This window comes from Vulpes lagopus, chromosome 2 (genome assembly GCF_018345385.1).
Source record: "Vulpes lagopus strain Blue_001 chromosome 2, ASM1834538v1, whole genome shotgun sequence".
Classification (NCBI taxonomy): Eukaryota; Metazoa; Chordata; class Mammalia; order Carnivora; family Canidae; genus Vulpes; species Vulpes lagopus.
In genome coordinates this window covers 5,089,074-5,107,233 of record NC_054825.1, presented here as the reverse complement: position 1 = coordinate 5,107,233, position 18,160 = coordinate 5,089,074, and the positions used below count along the sequence as shown (strand labels likewise).

The following is an 18,160-nucleotide window of genomic DNA, read 5'->3' as shown; positions in this document are numbered from 1 at the left end:
TTACTCGGTTTGGGTTTTTACTAGTTTTTGAGGATGACGTGATTAATCTATTATTGGAATCCAAGAGAATTGCTGTTTTCTTATTGGAGATTCGAAGTCCTGATCAGATAAATGTGGAGAGCCCTACACGAGGGACTCAAATGAATCTATTTGTCTTAGCCGCTATGGATGCCATGGGACGACACGGCATCCTGCTCTATGGGGAGACCAGAAAGGATGAGTCTTTGCGCTGTGGCTTGCCTCTAATGGGTTAACACTAGCCCTAGAGAAGAACACTGGGTTTCCCTGCGTCTACAAGGACAGCGTTAGCAACTCTTTTCTTTGATTCTGGGGAGAGTGGTATTTGAAAATACTTTTTTTTTTCTTTAAAAAATTATTCATTCTAGAATCAAGTTTTGTGTTTTGATCACAACCTCTGAAAATGAAAACAATGGTGGTTGTTTCAGTATTTAAATCCTGAAAGAAAATAAAATCACAAGGCTTTATGTTAATCATGCAAATTCATCTTGGGCTGAATTATTAAATGCATCTAAAAAGGTGCAGGTGGCCGACGATCCCTCTGGGGAATACCAGTGGGGTAAATGCCTTCACTTTATCAGGCAGATTCACAGCTGCTCATCGCACGTGGAAGAATTTTCTTGCGGGCTGAACTTAAAGGAAGAAAATATAGTTATGTTGTTTGTGAGTTTGTGTTTGAGAAGAAAATAGATGGGGGGAACTGGGGTGTGCAGGGGCCTGGCGTTGGAGCACCGTGTGCAGAGAGGCAAGGACATGGACATGAGCTAGCGGAATGAGAACCAGCTCGGGCCGCACTGCCCGGTCCACCTGTTGACAGGCCCTTTGGTCTGTCGTGGGAGGAGCCTGTGAACCCAGGACTGAAACCTCCAGGGTCGCTTTTCCAGAAATGACCAGGGAACTGGGTGGGTCGTCACAGCCGCTCTAGAAGTCAGTGAGTGAGTGGGCTGCCAGGAGCTCCACTGATGTATGAAGACTATACCTAACACCTTCCGTGCCGTGCGGCCCATTTGAAGGAGCAAAGTGGGGATCAGAGAGGTTATATCATTTGTTAATGTCACACAGTAAGTAGGACATACAGGCAGGAGCCGGATCCTTATCTCCCAGGTGCCTGAGGTCATGCTGTTTATCATGATGTCAAATGTCCAACACAGGCAGGACACCTCCCCCTACCCTTAGTTCTTATTGGGTTAGGATTGCAGGCCAGTGGGCATGGTGGTCTGGTGAAGGAAAAGAAGTGGGGAGAAGCCCAGAGTCCTCATGTGAGACTTTGTTCTAGAACTGCCTCTCCCTGCCGTCTGGAGACTCTGTTAAATTGGCCTCTGCATCACAAACCAGCATGGCCCTGGCACTGTGCAGGTCTCCACTAGACTCACTGACAAAAAGGCTTAGAGAAAACTTAATTATTTCATCACTTATGCCATGACGATGAACTGGTAGTCATGTTGGAGGACAGCAGAAATCTGCTCTGCAGAATTTGGTGTAAGTCAGAGGGCCAGGGTTTCTCAGGCATTTAGGCTGGGTGACTGTTCTCCTCCTGTGCACGCAGAAATGTCGAGCAGCATCCCAGCTTCTACCCACTAGATGGAAGGAGCAGCCTCTCAGTATGCCAGCTAGAAAGGTCTCCAGACATTGCCAAAGGGCTCTGGGGGGTGGCAGAGCACAGCCACCCCTGGGTAAGAACCACCACACCAGACCATTCATCGTGGGTGCTGGAGTGTGTCCCTGAAAGGGACGGGCATGGGAGAGCAGAGTGAATGACCAGGAACAGATGGCAGTGTCCTGACACCCGGGGGCATGGATGATCTAGAAGGTGCCTGTTCTCAAGGGCTCATCTGGAAAAGGCCCAGCTCTGTGCTGAGCCAGGAGGGAGCCACATCCTCGTGCCACATTCTGCATCTGTGTGTCCTCTGACTAAGGAATTACCCAAAACGGTCCATCTCCTAGGAAGTCTGGAGAAGACTTAGCATAAGCCTTCTTTGGCTTCTGGAGCTTTACTGGGTTCTGAGGATAGCTGGAGGCCTCCTGGCAGTTTTGGAGAGACCTGTAAAGGGAAGGAATGGAACGGAGCCGTATCATCTCCTGGCGCTGTGTTGGGAGGACTAGATTCTGGAGAGTGGGGAGCGTAGAGCATGGCTGCTAAAGACAGGTAATATAGATCTTTTACAGACACTTACCCCAACAGGTTAAAGTGGACTTGGTGTGGGGAAGGCACGTGGGTGTGTTGGGGGGGATAATGAGAAAATTAAATCTCAACCCTCCTATCTCATAATCACTCTTGAACTGCCTCTTTGTTGCCCAGCTCTGTCACACTATATTGTGCCATCATTCCGCAGAAGACCTTCCTACTAGGGAAAATTTGAAAGGGAGAGCATTTTTACAAAAAGCAATTTACTAGTGATTTTTCAGCCTTTTCCCTGCCACTCCTGAAAAATGTGTGTCTGAATAAGTTTGTCCTACCATGCTATTCATCATCGCGATTTGCCAGGAACTGCACTGAAATAATTTTCTTACATCAGTCTGCTGGTTTGGAAAGATATTCTGAATCTTGGACCCAACCATCAACCTAATGAAACAAATCCGAAAAATTAATTGCCAGTGGCAAAATAATAATAATAATAAAGCAATTCTAAGCTCTTCTCGGTTTTACAGGGAGTTGCTAAGTATATAAAAATCATTTTCCTATTAGTAAAAATCATGGTGGTACTTGGGGATTTTTTTTTTCTTTTTTTCCTCAGGGTAGTTTGTTGGTGAATTCGGTTTTAAAGTGGTAGATATTGAATTGTCCTCATCTCACTGATAAGTAAGACATCAAAGGATTCTTATAGTTGACTTATTTGGACTTCAGATGGAGATCTGTGCACCTTTTGATGCCTGGGTGGCGTTTTCTAAAGCCTTAAAATGCAATTTTCCTGGACGTTAGGAATTACTTTTCATATGAAATGGTTACCCCTTTCCAGGGCCTTCACTTACTGTTCATGGGGCAGGGGGGATGCGGGCTGGTAGAGATCATTAAGGAGATGTTTTTGTCAGGAAAGGAAATATGGGCGTTCTAACAGAAGACATCCCGCCGGTCAAACCTTGCGGCGCACTTCATTCATCCGTCGTGCCTGCACTCATTCATTCAGCAATTAGTGTGCACGTGTTACGGTGTGATGTCAACGCGCAGTCCGCGTGTACTTCTCTTATCAAATGCCAGCGCTGTCTGCAGGGCACTTGCGTCTCCTTGTGACCCTCAGGGCAGCCTCACAGGGGACGCACTATTGCTGTCCTCAAATTACAGATTGAGAAATTGAACCTCTAGATTTTTTTTTTTTTTGGTAAAATTTTTACCAAAAAAAAATTTGCTGGGAGTCCTGCCCCTTGAGGGCCCCTGCCTGGATCCCTCTAAATCCCAAGGCACCGAACCACTGCCCTGCCCAGGGAAACCTGTAGCCTGAAGGAAGTGCCCTGCGGTGAACCTGAGAAAGCATCCAAAGGCTGGAACTTGTCTGAGCAATTTCCTCAGCCTGTCACAGGGTCTCCGGCTGCAGGTTGTGCAGAGAAGCTCCAGGTGGGTCCCATGAGCACACCTGTCCCTGGGCACAGACGTGGTGGGGGCTGCCCGGAGGGCTGGACTCCTCGGGAAGCCACACGGGCATGTTCGGCGCTGGCTCGCCCTGGCCGTGTCACCTCCGAGGACCGTGGGCTCTGGTTCTTGGAGTTAATCTCTTGGCTCCCGAGCAGCGGGAGTTCATCAAGTTTATTTTTCATAAGAAAATGGTGTTTTGGAATTCATCGGACTGTGCCGTCTTGAGGTGAATACGGCGAGTCACGGTTGAGCCCGTCTGGCTCGGGGAGAGCTCGATGTCGAGGAGCTGTTCGGAATGTAAATGTCTTAATTACCCTCAAATTAAAGTGCATAATCAAATGTGAGTTGTAAATATATAAACCTTGTATTTTTAGATTAGTGATGGAGACTCATCTCTGTGTGCTGCTTTAAATTAATAGTTTATATAAAAATGTTCATTCCAGCTTCAAGGAGTGGAAAATGGAAGCAACTAAAAGCCTAACAATAGGTAAACGGTTAAGTAAACGGTGGTGTACGTCCACTCAGTGTGGCCATTAGAATGATAATTATAAAGATTACTTAGTATCCTAGAAAAACACTTATGAAATCATGTTAAGTGAAAGGAAGCCGTCTACCAAATTGTGCTGGAAGAAAATGAACAAACGTGGTCATCATCACTGTGGTTTTAAGATAGTGCATTTGGGGAGATCTACTTCCCATTCTGCATTCCGCTTTTTGTTGGGGGAGCTGCATTATCATTGTTTGCCAATTAAAAAAAACCACAGGGCAAAGTGGGTCCACACCTTAGGCAGGATGACAGGACCGGGCAGCTGGAAAGTATAAACACAGGGATCAGAAGAAGAAAAACCCAGAAATGATTAGATTTGGGTACGTGCAGTCTCCCAAAGGTCATCTTTTACTGTTTTGAGGATGCTCTGAATAAAGAAAGAAAATTAATTTCAGAGGATTGGTGGTGCCTGTGCGTGTAGCACAGATGCAGATGCGAGCATGTCTTCGCACGTACACATGTACACGGGTGTGCGCGGGTAGGTTAGGAGAAGGGGTGTTTAGTCGCAAATATGTCAATACATGAGCAAGCTCACTGCTGGGAGGAGACCTGCCATCTGTTTTAATTAGAAATAAAAATGGATTTGACGTATCCTCTGCATTTATTTTCTGAAGCCAAATGGAATCTCAGCAGCTGACAGGAGACTCTCCACCAGATTAGCCCCATTCCTAATGTGTCTGCGCTCCCGAGAGGTTTCGGTTAGGCCCCGTGCGGGGCTGTCGTGGCCTGGCGCGGCGGACCGACCGTGGGGGCTGGTGAGTGGGGGCTGGTGAGTGGGGGCTGGTGAGTGCGCTGGCTTGCCAGGACACCCCCTAGTGTCCCATCCGACAGCGGAGATAGCAGAAAGAGCTAGGCAAGCAATCTGATGAGTCTGGAAGGGGATTGTATGATATTATTGGTTTTTCTAGTGGCTTTCCCGCTGTTGAGACACCTTGGAGTCACAGATGCTGGCTGGAATTCAAGATTAATTGGGTCAGCATTTTATTCCATATGCTGAGGGAATGCCTGAGCATTAGGCTAGTCAGGACGGGGGAGGGGGGCCAGTGAACCTACCCTTCTTTTAACACTCAACTTCCCGGAGGGAAAGGAAAAGGCCGCATCCCACCCCTGCAGTGAACTCATTTGTGTCGTCAAAGAGTTAAACTTTGAAGGCCGATTTCCTAGGCGCCGATTGATTCTTCCAAAATGGAAGTCCTCCCTTCCTAGGGGCAAAGCTAACTGCTATAGATTTTGGACTGTGCCTTGGTTAGATTCATTATCCCGTTTAATTTCCTTTAATACACTGAAATGATATTTTTCCAGACATTTGTTCACTTCTTCAAAGGTCATTGATTCGAGAGGACTGAAATGGGGTAACGAAATGAAAACACACACCCCTCGGAGATGGAGCGCTTAGGGAGGAGGCTGCCCCAGGTCTCCGCGGTGTGGGAGGAATCGGGGCCCAGCCATGCCCCCTTCCCTTGATTTGTGGGGGACGGCAGTAAGGCCTCCAGCATTAAGAACTGATGAGCGTCAAGTCAGAAGTAGCAGAAAGGGCTACTCGTGCAGCTCCGATGCAGGCTTCACACAGATGGAAACCAGCTTAGGGGGAGGCCCCGGTTCACGCATATCCGTGATTTCCGAAAACACATCGCCAGCAACAGAAAACGTACCGTCGATCACTTCAGCCACGTGGTGCAAATCGCTTTTGCCACACAGACTCACACTGGACTGCTTCTGATGAGTGGGGGACCACCTAATGAGAGGAAGGGAACCATCCATGTCATAGATGGATGCTTGGGGTTTGGCGTTGAGGTTTTAGAGAAACCAAGAAATGGTCCTCGTCCAAGGAGGAGCAAACCATCCTCCTTCATTTGCTTCACTACGTGGTTCTCTGATCTTTAGCTTACACTGATGTTAACCTTTGCTTATCCTCTGTCCAAGTGGAATCTCAATTAGTAGAAATGAATTAGCAAAATTTTATGATGTCAGCAAAAACCAACTAGGGAAAATGCCTCCTCCAAGTGAGATGCTACATCAGCGTAGAGAACGGCTTTTATTTGCAGCAGTTAGCTTTGCTAACTAATAATGTCCAAAGAGAGTCCAGAAAAACTGGTTCCAGCAACCCATCAAAATCATATATAAGATTAGTATAAGGAACTAATTTCCCTGCTCCTCTTTTCTCACCAGCAGGCAGGACAACTGGGCAAGGTGTTAAATGTAAGGGCTCTGGCTTTGAATGTAGCTCTTAGGTAGGCATAGACTATTGTAGCACAGGTCCCACCTGCTCTATTGCCTGTGTGGTTCTGTGCTATCAAGCAGCAACCAGCTGGTAGTTTGGAGCCCAAGACCAGGAGGTTGGAGTTGGTAGGATTTGGAAGAGGTGGCCTCCTTTGCTTAGACTTTGCGGGAATCTCAAGTGAAAACATGTACATCATGGAATGAACTTTGGGATTGTTTTGCCTTATCAATGATGATGAATCCTTATGTATTATTATTATTATTATTATTATTATTATTGTACTAAACGGCATGTTTTCCACTCATGATCTATCCCTGAGCTAAAATTAGAACATTGATTTTTCCAAAAAATAACGATGTCAAAAGAGTATATGTTTTCCCTGCTGTTTCTCGAAGCTGAATCTCAGGATACCATTTGGGAACACCCAGGGCAGGATTTCTGCATGGAAGCAACCAATCACTGCAGATGAAATGATTTAGAGCTGAAGATGCGATCTGTCTTTCTGGCCAGTGTGAGTGCCCATCTATTACCATCAAAACAGGAATTTCCCCCCCCCCCCCCTTGCATCTCCTGTGTTTCCCTGGTCCAGCCAAACTATAGAGTTTGCTAGGTCTTGAGTTTACCTATGGAGGTAGCTAAGCCATGAAAGAAAGGGAGAAATGAGCATTTCTTGTAATCAGCTTCTGCTTCTAAGTGGGCAGCAAAACGTAGAGCAATGACAGCCCCAAGAGCCTATGTACAGAATCCTAACAAGAGGCTGAGGCCATGGGCCATGACCTATGTGTGACCCTGAGGTGGACCAGACTGTACCCAGAAACATAGCTGCTATGCCCCCTCGGCCGCGCGTGGAGCAGGGGCACCCGCTATTACATGCAGGACTGAACTTGGCTTGCAATGGGGCCAAAAGCCCCATGCCCCAACTTAGGATGGTGGCGAGTCCCCGGCGCTCCGTTGTGAGGGCCTCCTGGCAAGTGCTGGCAATGCTCTCAGCCTGATTCATTCTCTGGCTTAAGTCTCTGAAGCCAGTCTTCTCCAGGTCTCAGGGATTTTTGTTTTTCCTTTCTGTTGCTTTACCCTTTGGCTTTTTCCTTCCTGTTCCCACTGCTCCCACCCTGACCTTGGCGTTCTCACGTCCCCTGCCCTCAGCTCTCCATCCTCCCCTCCTGCAGGTCCTGCTTGTCCAGGCTTCAAGTTTCTGTTCTGTCTCTAGAACATGCCATGGTCTCTCCCTGCTTCGTGTCTTCGGTTCCCGTGGTTCGTGTTCTAGGACTGTGCCCCCGGCCTCCCCTCCCCAGGTGGTGTCTCTGTGATGGTCCAGGTCTACCCCTCCCTTCTCTGTCTGCTCCAGTCCTCGTGCTGCCTTCCCTGCATGGGGAACGGCACCTGCATGTCTGGGGTGACCTGGCACCGTACCAGGTGCTGGGCATGCTGGAGAAGGAGGCACAGTCCTGAGCAAAGGCATGCATCTGTGCCTCCCCGGGGGGACTCGGAAGAGCAGGCCTGAAGCATGAGTCACTCTTCTTTGATATGTATCAGTTCTCTCCTTACACAAATAAAGTGATTATAGACGAGGTCCCTGGAAGCACCTCTTTCCCCCTAACTCAGTCAGCTTTGATATTTGCTAATTGGTGTAAGAATATAATGATCCATGTTACAGGATCCTCACAGCTGGGGCCTCACCCATGGTATTTCCAGAAGGCTGACGATGGGTCTACCATATTATATTGGTGGCTGCCAAGGATTCTTTCTGTGTTGCCTCGATTTTCAGACTGGATGGAACGTGGCTGTTTTCTGAAATCTGGGTAGGAATTAGATGAGTGGAAGGGAGAGAGGCATATGGTTTTCTGAGGCTAATAAGTAAAACTATGTCTGGAGATTCTGATCTTCTGAATCATGGCATAACTATCTTGAGTTTGAGTATATTCAGCATTACCTTAAATTTTCTTCTTTGCTTACGGAAGAGAAAGAGATGACCCATATACTCAGAAAAATGAGTATATGGTTCAGAAATGGTATATGTAAGGTGACCCATGAACCACACGAAGCATAGAGATGCCAAACCCTGCAGAGTCAAAAATCTGCATCTAACTTTTATTTTATTTATTTTTATTTATTTTTAATATTTTATTTATTTATTCATGAAAGACACACACAGAGAGAGAGGGGGGCAGAGACACAGGCAGAGGGAGAAGCAGGCTCCCTTGAGGAAGCCCGATGTGGGATTTAATCCCGGGACCCCGGGATCATGCCTTGGGCCAAAGGCAGGCGCTAAACCGCTGAGCCACCCAGGGATTCCCTGCATCTAACTTTTAACTCCCTCAAGACATAACTACCAGGACTTCTGGGTGGCTCAGGGGTTGAGCACCTCCCTTCAGCCCAGGGCGTGAGCCTGGAGTCTCGGGAATGAGTCCCACATCAGGCCTTGCATGGAGCCTGCTTGTCTCTCTACTGCCTATGTCTCTGTGTCTCTTATGAATAAATAAATAAATATATTAAAAAAAAAAGACATAACTACCAATAGCCTTTTGTTGACCAGAAGCCTTACTAATAACATAATGTTGATTAGCACATTTTGCATGTTGTATATATTACATACTGTATTCTTAAAGTAAGCTAAGGAAAATGGTATCAAGAAATCATAAGAAAGAAAAAAAATACATTTATAGTACTGAAAAAGAAAAACCCAAAACTCGCTTATAAATGGGCTCGCACAGTTCAAACCCACGTTGTTCAAGGCCGAACTGTGTGTTATACGCAGTCATGCAGTACAGTGGGGTCCTCACGACATCTGCGTTGTAGTAAATAGGACTTGCTGGGGAGTGCCAGTCCATTAGTTCTTACATCATCCAGCTCTGTGCTCAAGAGCGATCAGAATTCAATTCAAAAACTTCAAGGGCTTGGGATGACTACAGCATTGTAAAGTGTGGAGTCTTTGCTAATCTCGGCCTTCTAATGGGACTCTGGGTTTTTGCTCTAGAGAAGGAGCCACGGACCTGCGGGGTGGGGATCCATGGAGGGTCTCCAGCGCACCTGTGAATCCGGTTACTTCAGAGGGGGGTGTTCGGCACAGAGCTTTCGAATGAAATAACTTTCGTTTCTCCTTCCTTTGAATGGAGTACATGCTATATACAATTATTCTCAATAAATAAGATCAATAGTTGGAAATGGAATTCTACACCACATTTTGTTCACGATGAACGTGGAGAAGGAAGTAAGAGGGGAGCGGAGAAGTAGCAAGAGCCAGACAACAGGAGGGGAAGGGTAGGGTGGGAACCGCTCAGAGAGAGAGACACAGGGGAGGAAGGGTGGTCCTCAGGAAAGTTAGTCCCACCACGCTGCGTCCCATCCTGCCTGCTGTTACTTACTCGGAGCCTCTGCTGTCAGCTTTTGGTTCTCTAGAGGCCGCTGGAGCAGCCCCCTGTCCTCCTATCTAGAGGGAGCGGGCCAGCTCATCGGCCCTAGGACAGGCCTCCGGGACAGGACATCATAAGGCTGCGCGCTCCCTGAAGCCGCCCCCAACACAGTCCGTGCAAGCATTAAATTTAATGAATAATCCTATTTTAAGTTCCTATTTCTGCATTCTGCTTCTCCTTGTTCATCTCTCCGATATCTTCTTGGGTCTCCCGATATCTTCCTTGACAAGGGATGCGGGAAAAGGGAGTGAAAGGACACGGGAATGGATGGTGAAGGGTCATGAAGAGAAGTTGGCACCACTGTGAGTGAGCAGTAGGATGATGAGGAAGCGAGACTCTGGGTACATGGGGATCCTAAAGGTAGTTTTTATTTTATTTATTTTATTTTATTTTTTTTTTTTTCTAAAGGTAGTTTTTAAAAGGAAACCGTAAATCTTTCCAAAACCTCAAGTGACCCTTCTAGGCTTGGCCTACTTGAAGCTGTGGACGGGAGCATAGGTGTTTGAGAGGTGGAACCTTTTTAGGAGTTTTGGTTTATTTTGTTTTGTTTTCTTTTAAGGCATTTCCAGTTATGTAGGAGAAGAGACTGGAGGGAGACATGCTCTTCCTGAAGGCTTCTACCCCTGAGCCCGGCTTTTGTAGAAAACGTGTATTAATCCCCACCCCAGTCCAGGTCACTCAGAGTTCCTGGGGATGGAGCCACGGAGACGGGGCGGCAGAGATCCACGTACTAATGCATCCTTTCCGAAGATCCACGAGGCCACCCCTCCTCCTCTTCTCCTTCCTGCTCTATTGCTAAAGCACAGGGCAACATGTGGCACATAAAGTGCCCATAAATATTTATTGAACGAAGGGAAGAGTGAGGGATGCCCCCGGGGAGCAAGGAGCGCCGGCCCCTTCCATTTTGTCTAGAATGAACTTGGGGCTCAGCCAGGTGTTGGGCCGATCACCAACACGGCCCAGGCCGCAGCCGGCATGTGAACCTTTCCGTGGCCTTGCTTGTGGGGCAGCCGTGGGGACAGGTTCACATCCCTAGTGACCAGTGATTGTCAGGGTTTAAAATACAAGGTGTTTTGTTAGTTTTTTTTTTTTTTTTTGGTATTATTTTGTTTTGCTTTCTTTTTTTGCCGTGTGGACAGATGATTGAATGGCAGAGTCCAAACAAAGCGTCCCCTGGCAGGTGAATAGCCGGAAGACCCGAAATAGCAGGGCACCTTCACACCTTTGTTCTTCTGCTGTTTCTGGCTGGGGATGCAAAACATCCACAGTTCGGCCCTTTCCTAGGAATTCTGTGGCTGGGGACAGCTCTTCAGAACCAGAGATCTGCGGTTTGGGACGAGTTAACTAGGAACATTGCCAGACTTTTCAGAGGGTGATTTACTTTTGGGTTTTCCACGTAGAACTTTGTGAATTGGTGAGGTGGCATGTCCTCGGGCTTGCCTGCTTGGCGTTGTCACACTCCGTAGGCTTTTCGGGACATAGCGGTTCCTGGCTACACAGTCTCACCTGATCCTTAAGAACTGCGGTGTAGAGACCACCTGCCTGGTCTTGAGTTCCGGCCCAGAATCCGGGGCTCGCTACCCAGTCTGGGGGAGTGAAGGTGGAGTGGGAGCTGGTGCTTCTGTGGTGCTTGGCAGAGCTTCGGTGCCATTTCACACTTTATGTTCTCGCATCGCATTCTCCAAACACCCTCTGAAGGGGAGGTGCCATTTTTTGTAAAGGGGGTGCAGTCGAGGCATGGATAGGCGGGCGAACCAGCGCCCATGGCCACACAGACAGCGCTGGCACAGAACAGGCAGTGTGGCTCGGACACTGCTCTCACCGCTCCGGGCTGTGACGCGGGCACAGTAGGTCGGTGCCATGAAAACCCTCCGTATACGGTCCTGGTGAGGCTGGCAAGGACAGGCACACTGAGAGCATGTTCTAGTATGTGGATGACACTGGATACCATCTGTTCCTCGACAGAAACATGCTTGAAAACCAGCTGGAGGGTTGCAACCTTGGATGGCTGATTAAAAGTATACAGTTGTCCCGGTTTTCTGCTTCAAGCTGGGTACGCCATTGGTCATTCTCACTAACTCTTTGGGGCTAGACTTAGAACTATGCTAATGCTTCGATGTAGAATTTAATGATGGTTAGGTGTGAACTGGGAGCCTGGAGCCCTGGATGAGAGTCCTTTCTCTACCACTTATCACCTGACCCTGCGCCATGGAGTAGCACGTCTGCCCTGTCCAGTAAGACTGGGTGTTACGAGACCCAGTGTTCCAACCACGTGATAAATTCCATCGTTCAGCCTCACCTTGGGTATTTTTGGAACACCAGCAAATCTGATAGACATAAGAAAGTGGGGATACACTTAAAGGGGAGTTAACTTCATCTGTGGAGACCAATATTAATAGCAAGAACAAAGCAACTTAAGCAAGGCTGGGAAGCACGTCTCTGAAGCCACCGTGCTGACAACTAACATTAAAACAAACACAGACAGTGAGTGATTGAGAAAAGTAGTTACCATTGGGCTCTGCAAAGACCGGAAAAGCCAAATGAAAGCTATGGTTTGAAAGTCGAGGAACTTCTTTGTTTTGGCCATTTCTTCAATGTCAAGCATGTGGCACCAACTTTTCTGGGGAATGATTCCTGTCCACACTTTTCAGAGCTCTGTGAGTCTCACGGGCACGATTAACAGGAAACTGGTCATTTGTACCATGTGATTTCAACAAAGAAAAAAGAAAAAGAGCAAGTCTTTATGCACCACTCTGGTGCTGGTAAACAAGAAGTGATAAATTGATGAGCCTGCCCCAAAGATCAGTGGAGTTGATGTCGTGATGTCAGATGGAGTTGTGAGGTCAAGGCCGAGAGGCAGACACATGTCTTCCGGTCATCTCGAGGTGACCCAGTGTATTTTGGTCAAGCTCCAGTGAAAATTCCTTCCAACCAAAAATGTCAGCATTTGGGGTATAAGTGCACCGAATCTGTCTGATGGAGGCAAGTTAGAATCTCTCATTTTTCCTTGTTTCTTTTATCCCAATACTAAGCCATTATATGCAAACACCTTTTTTCTTTAGAAACTCAACTTCTACCCAACTGAATTTTTACCAAGGGAGACTCTAAGGCTGAGTTTGGTGGTAGAAAAACCCAAATCTTTGATACCTTCTTCTTTCCTAAACACTGTGCGGCCACATGTAAGAACCATCCATTTCGAGGAGGCTTCCTTTCTACCACCTTATGTGTTTCCTTTTAATTTCTACTACAAAAGAGGTACAACTGGAAGTCAAAGAGAAAAATTATTGTCCAATCTGGATTCCCTGAATTTCTAGCAAAATCATTGACTAGGTCTATTACTAATAGCCTCATTAAATATTTATTAAGCATCTGTTTTTAGACAGTACTATTCTTAGTCCTTTAAGAGTTTCTTTGTGTGTTGAATCCTTGGTCCATTGTTCTCTGCTTTGAAAGTATTTCTCCTGTTAGTTTTAAGAAGTAAAAGATGATGAAAAACCTATTTTTTAAAATAGTACTCCTGGCTGGAAACTCAAACTCAACTTTCTAATGGCAATCGCATCGTTTCCCCCAAACCTGCTGGTTCCTTGACAGAGATTCTCTGTTTTCACTTAGATTACCCACCACTCGGTTCCCATCTTTAATCCCTTCTTCATGTTGCCATGTTACAAAGATGTGCCATATAGGATGTTTCTCTCGCAGCTGCCCCCTTACATTGTTCCCTAGTGCCACCAGTTACCCTTGATATCATTTAGTCGTCACCTGTTACACCCTCTCAACTGGTCTCCAGGTCCTCGTCTCTGGTTTATCTTTAGCTAACAAGACGCAGTCTTCTGGAAATGCATATTATTGTTCCAAGTGTTCAGGGGTCCCCCATAGCCAGGCAGCGCCTCCTGTCCTGCTGGTTCTTCCTCAAGCTGGCTTCACAGTCCTGCTTCACTCTCTGATCCCCACTCTTCCACCTTTGCCCAGTGTCACATCTCACTCTTCCCATACAAATCTCTTGGGTCTCACCACCCGGCGAGTGGGCTCAGCTCCAGGATTTGCACATGCTGGGCTTAGGAGTCCAGTCTCAACCTTCATCCTGGGCAGGGCATCACTTTTTCTTGGGAACCTCCAAGGGTGCTGTCTATCCTAACCTGATTCTACCTACCACCTCCTCTCGTCCTCCCGGACTGGAGCTTCTCGAGGACCTGTCACTTGGTTTCTTGACACTCACACGCTGCCTTGGCCACTGCTGCTGTTGCTCAGTACGTTTCCTTGAACAAGCAGTCCTTGGTGGACAAAACCACTTTCATCTCCGTCTACTTTCCCTATGTTTGCCCGTGTTCAGAACCCAGATTTGATAGTTCCACTACATTTCCCAGGACATGAAAATCGCTTACTATGAAAGCACATTACAGCTGATTTGAGGTCTTTAGTCTAACCATGAAGGACAGAAGCAAAAGCTAGAGAAATGAGAAGTTGACATACACAGGATGCTTCCTGGGGAACAACCAGTGTGGAGGGACCCACATCACCACTGGAATGACCTAGAAACACGAACAAAGACCGGTCAGTTCCATTAAGGTTGAGTGTGAGTGTGATGTATCTCCATGGTGGCTCCTTAGCAGGGCCCCAGGCCATGAGCCTCCCCTCTCTGATCTTTCCCTCTGGAGTTCTGAGGGGAGAACCACTTTCATTTGTGGCAGCCCACAGCCTCCTCCTCACACCTCTCGTATGCTGTAGTTTACTGCATTTCATTTTATGCCCAGGGCTAGATTATTAAGGTTTGAATTGGAATTTCCCATAGTAAATGTAACACAAACTTTGATTAGCATTTTGCCATGCTGTGACTATTTTTAAAAACATTTCTTGGGCCCGGTCATGGCTCTAATAGCGTAACTCAGGTGAACAGACAACGTGTCCACGTGATCCCCTCTCTGATCTTGCTCAAACTTCCCCGACAGCAAGATGACATGGTAGAGAGAGTGCTGTGGATGTTCAGTACTCTGGATAATCTGATCAATACTCTACACAAGCAATACTCATGAAGAATGACTTTGGAGATAGTTCTTTCCAAATTCCTTTGAAATATGGTATTAGCAAAAAGGTTTTTACTGTGGAAACATGATTTCCTTCTTGTCCCTAATACCTGCTTTTCTGTATTCAACTTAATTTTTTCACTGTCCCAATATGAGTTTGAGACTCTGCCCTCAGCAGGAAGACAGGGAGCTATCAGGTTAGAGTGTTTTGTTTTTATTTAGATCAGCGGTTCGTCTCTGGATAATATCTTTGTATACCTCAGAGTCCCTCCACTCATTCATTATGGTATGAATGATGTCTGAAGTGCATATGACTCACACCCACACTGAATATCCTGATGACTTATGGTAGAGGAGCCTCTGAATGAGTTTATATCAGGAATTGAATTTGGAACTAGGAGATGTCTCTGAAGTTATGGTTTCTCTTATTCTGAGAGGTAAGATTCTTGGTTGCTTGGAGACACTTTAGTGCCTCCGGATCCGAAGCAGAGACATTATCATATGTGGTCGAGAGGTTTGAACCTGTACTTGGTGTGGTTTACTGTTTAACACGAGAGCTTCACAACTTGTTTGTATGAATCCCCGCAGGGTCCCCACAACTTGGTATCAGTCCCTCTAGACTCTCCTTAATATATTAAGATACATTGACTTTTAAATTAAATGGATTAAAAATGATGATGTTTTACTATATTTATGCTATAGGATAGCTCACATATTGGAGAAAGACTTATCCAAATGTTTGTATGCGAATTTCATGGTAATAAAAGTGTTGTCATGTAATATCAATCATATTAAATTTTCCTTTAAAATATTGAAGTCACTCCATAATGTTATGAAATATTAAAATCAAATATGTGAGGAGACTGAAAAGGATCTGCCTCATAAATTATGTCAGCTAATTTTGGGCTGGAAACAAAGGTCTCAGTGGAATTACGGTAGGGAAGGGTTCTTCACATTTATGAAGGAATTGTTTAAAAGAAAGCTGCCAGTGTTGTCTGGGGAGCTCCAATAACCTCACTTTACCCAGATGGCTGTGGTTTGCCTCAAACAGGCATGCTTTTAAAAAAATATATATTTAATTTAATATATATATATATATATATATTTTTTTTTTTTTGGTTAACCACTGGCTGGTTATGCAGGAACCTTGACATGCACCTGCTCAGGTGTCTGGTTGGCTGGTCCGAGGGCTCTAGAATAAAATATTCCCACTGACCCTGCCCCTGCCTTTCCACCTGGATGCCGGTCCATAGACCGTCGCTTTGTGATCTAGCCGTGATCTCTTTATCCTTATTCCCCGAGAAGCAGCCTGTCCCCAACAGTAACTAATCTGCTCCTCATACAAGTGAGTTCGGTAGTTGTCGCTCTAAATGAGACAGCCATGGGTTAGAGCAGCCAGGAGAATACAAATGTCTAGCTAAGTGAACGCATCTGTCCAGCTGCTCGGCTGTGATCAGCTGTTAGTTCTGAGAATCGTTTTTATTTTCTCACTGCTTATTTCAATGTGTAGGAGTCTTCCTGGTAGACTGATGCCTTTTCGTGCACAAGCCTTTCACTTATGTGCTTATTTAAATTGCCTTTTCCTCTACAGAGGGAGAAATGACAAAAATTCTCTATCCTGCCATGGGGTGGGGGTGGGGGGAAGACAACTGTGGCAGAACAGAGAAGCCCCCAAGTAAACAGAGAAATGAGAGGATCCAACTCTCCATCGGGCTCTTTGAAAAGCTCTCTTTCCAGCTTTTGCCTCTTTAGCTAATTTCTTAACCCATAGCTGTGCCTCTCAACAGGAGAAGGGGCCTGTTTTAAGTAAAAGCTCCAAGTCTTAATCACAATAATGAAAAATGAAGGTGTGACAACTGTATTAAGTTTAAAGGCATACTTTGAGTTTCAAGGGCATCCTGCCTTTAAGTGGAGGTCTTTCCTTTAGCTAAGGAAATTAAACAGACTCCTTCTCTCTTTAAGGAAATGACGAATTTCGTGAAGAAAAGCACAAACTCTCTGTAGCTAACATAATTTATGCAAAATCATGCAATTAGTGATAGCCGTGCTAGACATTTTTTATCCAAATGCGCCTCTAATAAAACCATCATGAGTAGCAGTGCCATCTAATGTAAGTAGTAAACATGGGTAGTAAATTATTAATATCTGGTGAGGCATGCAGATGGCAGGGCTTCCATTTTTCCTTTGAGCTGCCTGTGCCCATTTGCTAATCTTTCTTGCAAAAAAAAAATGGCAAAGATAAATATGAACTTTTCTTCGGAAAGTAGCATTCAACAGGATATGAATGCAATAAATAGCACAATGTGAATAGTAAAAACCGGCACTTGCCGCCTCCGCAAAGTGAAATGGTGGTTACTTTCTGCTCCATCTGTAGCCTAAGCTTAATAATAACGTTAGAGCATTTTCCTACCGTGTAGGACTGCCTGGGAATGGCCCCGGTCAGGTGATTTGGGTGGTATTTTTCAGTCAAGTCCCCATCCCTGTAACCTTGACAGTCCCCCACCGGCAAATGGAAAGGTAACCCCCAGCAAGTCCCTGTGCAAGGGAAAACCTCCAAGTGCACTGACCTCCACCCTCTCTGCTAGTCTGAGCTGTAGTCCTGTGAAATGATAGCGTGGCTTCCTGGCCAAGGCAAGGCTAGCCCAAAGTTCCTTCCCACTCCTGCCAGCTCCCCTCGGGCTGCTTCTGCAGAATGTTAGCGCCTAAGCCAGACAAGGTCAAATTAAAGTGCTTCATCGCTGCCTCTGGCCCAGGGGCCCAAGAGGGCTTCCAGCCCCCCAGGCACAGACCTGCGGCGGCAAAGGGGTCAGGGCGGAAGCCCTGCTCTGTAGACGAGCCAGGTGCACGACTGCCTCCCCTACTGCCTCCAGAGGCGCCTCTCCTCCCCCACTCCTGGCATCCCCCTATTGCTAGCTCCATCTCCCTGTGGCATATTTCTGGGTAGTAGAATGCTGAGGTCACAGGGACAGGCTCTTTCATCCCAGTGATGCTGGGAACCCTGAGCATGAAGCAGCAAGACGCAGACTCTCAGCAGGACGCTCTTGACTTTGGGCTCCAGGCGCTGCCCGGGCCGGGGCACCCTGCTCCCTCCTGCCCTCGCCCTCGCCCTCGCCCTCGGGCAGGCTCGCCCGCTCCCTCTGCAGCGCTGGTCGGTTCCCACGCCTGTCCCGGCCTGACACGGGCGGCCACGCACCGGGGGCCCGGCCCGCAGCCCCGGGAAAGTGCCAACCGGAGCGAGGTTCTTTCACGTGGGCACCTGCCTTGGCGCTGCTGCGCGGCCCCCTGCCCGGACTTGCCCCCGAAGTTCACCAGCCGCGCTTGCCGGTTCGCTCTAGTTTGCGAGACGCTTACACGGCTCGCCCCGCTCCGGAG

The 18,160-nt window shown here is 47.0% G+C and overlaps 2 protein-coding genes across 6 annotated transcripts in view; one reads left to right on the top strand and one right to left on the bottom strand.

Moving 5' to 3' along the window:
• Positions 1-18,160, top strand: part of DOCK1 (dedicator of cytokinesis 1) — a 497,787-nt gene that overhangs the window by 241,206 nt on the left and 238,421 nt on the right. The gene's annotated exons all lie outside the window — the stretch shown is intronic.
• INSYN2A (inhibitory synaptic factor 2A) overlaps positions 1-18,160 on the bottom strand; it is a 60,849-nt gene that overhangs the window by 42,131 nt on the left and 558 nt on the right. The gene's annotated exons all lie outside the window — the stretch shown is intronic.